This window comes from Zingiber officinale, chromosome 8B, assembly GCF_018446385.1.
Source record: "Zingiber officinale cultivar Zhangliang chromosome 8B, Zo_v1.1, whole genome shotgun sequence".
Lineage (NCBI taxonomy): Eukaryota > Viridiplantae > Streptophyta > Magnoliopsida > Zingiberales > Zingiberaceae > Zingiber > Zingiber officinale.
In genome coordinates, this window is record NC_056001.1 from 3,221,661 (window position 1) to 3,226,924 (window position 5,264).

Here is a 5,264-nt window from a genome sequence, read left to right on the forward strand (position 1 = left end):
TTTTATGACTAGGCGTTTTCTATGTGTATTTTTGACGGAAGGCATGCTCATATTTGTATGAAAACTTCAGTTTTTTTTTTTTTCTGATGATGGTGAATCATGACATTAAAATTCTGGAGTTAGGAGGTGATATGGAAGCAACTTAAACAGTGGTGTATATACATTTCAGGTAAAATTACTTATTGAACAAGCCAGCCCCCTACTAAAGTTCCATTGTTTGAACATAGTAAAATCTATGCTTATCAAATGTGCAGTATAATTTGTATTGTTCCCGCCACCTACGGCAGCCACTTTGACTTTATTTTGGCTGCCACCTATTGTTGGATGCTACTCGAAAAATCTAGAGGTTCCACTGTACAAAAATTTTGTACAAAGGTCTGAACCTTTTCCTAGCTACCATGTGTTCTTTTAAATTAAATTTTGGATCGCCTGCGGAACTTAACACGTTTGATCCAAAACTTAATCTATTCGTTCTTTTAGGTTTTGACTTGGATCTCCTGCGGAACTTAACACATTCGACCCAAATCACCTTAAGTTATTAATTCCATTAAATATTAATTTCCATAATTGGTTCCCAGTACTGACGTGGCGAGGCACATGACCTTCTTGGATATGGGAGCAACCACCACCGACTAGACAAAACCTTTTATGGAAAGCTAATATTTAATTTCCTAAAATAACTTTAGGTTAACCGAAAAGAACAATCAAATCACAAGGAAAAAAAACAAAAGAATACAACATCGAAAAACATATTCGAAATACTAGAATCGCATGCCTCTTGTATTTGGTATTATTTCCAAAAATAACTAGTATGATGCGGAAAGAAAAATTACTAGTTATACCTTTTAGAAAGACCTCTTGATCTTCTACCGTATTCCTCTTCTAACCTCGGACGTTGTGTGGGCAACGATCTTCCGAGATGAGAAACCACCAAAACACCTTCTTTTCCTTTCTTCAAATTTCGGCCAAGCACAAAGCTTCCAAAAGATGAAGATCTTTTCCACCAACCAAGCTCCAAGGGATGTAAGCTTTCTCTCCTTCTTCCTCAAGCTAGATCCGGCCACCAATTAAAACTCCATGAGCATGAAGAGGTTCGGCCACAAAGAGAAGAAGAAGAGAAGAAGAAAGGGCCGACCACACCACCAAGGAAAAGAGGGAGAAAAATAGAATAGAGTCCTTAGCCTTGAAGCCTCCTCTACCCCCTCTTTTATAATCCTTGGTCTTGGCAAATAAGGAAAATTTAATAAAAACTTCCTTAATTCTTTTGCCATTGAAAAGGAAAATTTATTTAATTAAAAATAATTTTTCTTTTCAATTTTGCAATGGCCGGCCACACCAAGAAATTTCCAAGCAAATAAAATTTTAAACACCAATTAAAACTTCCTTATTTGCTTCCGGAAATTTATAAAAATTTCTCAATAATTTTTATCCCTTCATGATTGGTTTATAAAAAGGAAATTTAATAAATTAAAATATTTCTTTTAAACATGTGGATAAAAAGAAAGTTATCTCTAAAAATTAAAATCTCTTTTAATCTACAAATAAGGAAAGATATCAAATCTTTTCTTAATATTTTGTAGAAACTTATAAAAGAGAATATTTAATTTTAGACTCTCTTTTAAATCATGAACATGATTAAAAGGAAAGTTTTCTTAAAATTTAAAATCCTCCTTTAATCAACAAATAAGGAAAGATTTCAAATTTTAAACTCTCTTTTAAACATGTAGATGATTTACAAAAAGGAAAGTTTTTACCAAAAATTAAAACCATCCTTTTAAACTACAAATAAGGAAAGAGATTAATCTCTTCTCTTAATCTTTTGTAGAAAGCTATAAAAGGAAATTTTTAATTTTTAAACTCTCTTTTAAAATCATGATATCCACATAAGAAATAATTTTAATAAAAATCCTTTTTAATATTCTAGTGGTCGGCCACCTAAGCTTGGGACCCAAGCTTTGGCCGGCCACCTACATGACTCATCCACTTGATCTTAGCCGACCCTAGCTTGGGTTCCAAGCTAGCTTGGCCGGCCCCATTGGATGGGTAAGAAGGTGGGTATGCGGTGGGTATAAATCTCTATATACTAGAGGCTACGATAGGGACCGAGAGGAGGAATTGGTTTTGGTCTCCCGATGAAATTAAGCATCCCGTGTTCGCCCCGAACACACAACTTAATTTCATCAATAATAATTCATTCCACTAAAGAACTATTATTGAACTACCGCACCAATCCCAAATTACATTTTGGGCTCATTCTTATTATGAGTGTGTTAGTCTCCCTGTGTTTAAGATAACAAATGTCCACTAATTAAGTAGTTACTGACAACTCACTTAATTAATATCTAGCTCCAAGAGTAGTACCACTCAACTTCATCGTCATGTCGGACTAAGTCCACCTGCAGGGTTTAACATGACAATCCTTATGAGCTCCTCTTGGGGACATTCTCAACCTAGATTAGTAGGACACAGTTTCCTTCTATAATCAACAACACACACTATAAGTGACATCATTTCCCAACTTATCGGGCTTATTGATTCATCGAACTAAATCTCACCCATTGATAAATTAAAGAAATAAATATCAAATATATGTGCTTGTTATTATATTAGGATTAAGAGCACACACTTCCATAATGACTGAGGTCTTTGTTCTTTTATAAAGTCAGTATAAAAAGAAATGACCTCTAATGGTCCTACTCAATACACTCTAAGTGTACTAGTGTAATTATATAGTTAAGATAAACTAATATCTAATTACACTACGACCTTCCAATGGTTTGTTCCTTTCCATCATGGTCGTGAGCTACTGTTTATAATTTATAAGGTACTGATAACATGATCTTCTGTGTGTGACACCACACACCATGTTATCTACAATATAAATTAATTGAACAACTACATTTATCACAAATGTAGACATTTGACCAATGTGATTCTTATTTCTAGATAAATATTTATACCAAAAGCTAGGCTTTTAGTATACACTCTAACACCTATGGCAGTCATTTTGACATTTTTTGGCTGTCATTCACATTGTCTTTTATCTCTATATTCAGGGTATACTGAAGTTACCCTCCCTTCCCTTCCCTTCCCATTAATGAACTTCCCCTCACCCATCATCAAAATTTATACTATCCAGAAATTGACCAAACTGAGTAGTAGTCCAATTGTGACATACCGAGACTAATTTTCAAGAAGCATATTATAACTAGTTTTAGCAGGTAAATAAACATGCAGGGAAATAAGAACACTAAGGAGCAACAAAACCTGCATCTGAAGGTTTTTTCTCAAGTAGAAACCTTAAGGTCATAAATCCCCAAGAAAGCATCCCTAAAGTGTCCGGTGATCCTCGCCTAGGGGTTCTCCCAGTATTTCACTACGATTGTGTCCCTTAGTAATCGGAACAAGGATTGAGGTGCATCGGAGATGGAGTTCGGCCGAATCACCCTCCAAATGAAATCAACGGTGACGCGAGACTGAGAGTGGAGAGAATGCTGGACCATGTTCCATTAAAACACTCAAAAGGGTTATCCGATATATTGGGTATACAGTGAGGCAAAGATTTATATTGGCCTAGGAGGTTTACAAATTCATACCCCATTACTTATCTTTTCTGGGATAGTAATTAATATCTTATTAGGTTTAAGTCAGTATAGCTATTCAGAATCCATAAATTATAAAAACTGTAAATAAATAAATATAATTTAACATCCCCTCAAACTCATAATATATAACTAGAAGAATTGAAAATTTATCAGCTAAGAAAAGAAAACGTGGAGTGAAATGTGTCTTGATAAACATATTAGCAATTTATAGATTTGAAAGAACAAAGGTAATGTAGTGGTGTCAATCTAAAAATGATGACGAGAAATGTCACAATCAATTTCAATATGTTTCATCCGCTCATGAAAAACTGAATTACATGTTGATGCAACGATAAATATGGACCCTCCAATAATTGAGAAGACTGACGAACATGACGGTCAAAGTCAAGAATAAGTCAACAATGGGTGGGCCTGCCCAAATGGGTCACATGGCCAGACAGATGTGAGCGGCTGATCGGGTCTCCCGCTCGGCCGAACCTTGGGTCTCAACCCGGGGTAGGCAGGTGTCCTGCTAGCCAAGCATCCGACCTGCGACTTTAGCAGATCCGGGATGAGGGCCGGTTGCGCATTTTGTTTAATTCTTTATGATCAAGTGGCTAAGTGATGATTGAGTCGTTAAAGGTAAGCCCCAAGGTTGGGCTGGCAGGTACCCCCAAGTGATGGTCGATCGGCATACAATAGGGCTCATCTACCTTGTTAGGATGTATACTAAAAGCTTAGCTTTTGGAATAAACATTTATCTAGAAATAAGAATCACATTGGTCAAATGTCTACATTTATAATAAATGTAGATTGTTCAATTAATTTATATTGTAGATAACATGGTGTGTGGTGTCACACACAGAGGATCATATTATCAGCACCTTATAAATTATAAACAGTAGCTCATGACCAAAATGGAAAGGAACAAATCATTGGAAGGTCGTAGTGTAATTAGATATTAGTTTATCTTAACTATATAATTACACTAGTACACTTAGAGTGTATTGAGTAGGACCATTAGAGGTCGTTTCTTTTTATACTGACTTTATAAAAGAACAAAGACCTCAGTCATTATGGAAGTGTGTGCTCTTAATCCTAATATAATAACAAGCACATATATTTGATATTTATTTCTTTAATTTATCAATGGGTGAGATTTAGTTCGATAAATCAATAAGCCCGATAAGTTGTGAAATGATATCACTTATAGTGTGTATTGTTGATTATAGAAGGAAACTGTGTCCTAGTGATCTAGGTTGATAATGTCCCCAAGAGGAGCTCATAAGGATTATCATGTTAAACCCTGCAAGTGGACTTAGTCCAACATGACGATAAGGTTGAGTGGTACTACTCTTGGACTAAGATATTAATTAAGTGAGTTGTCAGTAACTCATTTAATTAGTGGGCATTCGACATCTTAAACACAGGGAGACTAACACACTCATAATAAGAAGGAGCCCAAAAATGTAATTTGGGATTGATGCGGTAGTTCAATAATAATTCTTTAGTGGTATGAATTATTATTGATGAAGTTAAGTTGTGTGTTCGGGGCGAACACGGGAAGCTTAATTTCATCGGGAGACCAAAACCAATTCCTCCTCTCGGTCCCTATCATAGCCTCTTGTATAGAGAGATTTATACCCATCACATACCCATCTTCTTACCCACTCTTTGGTG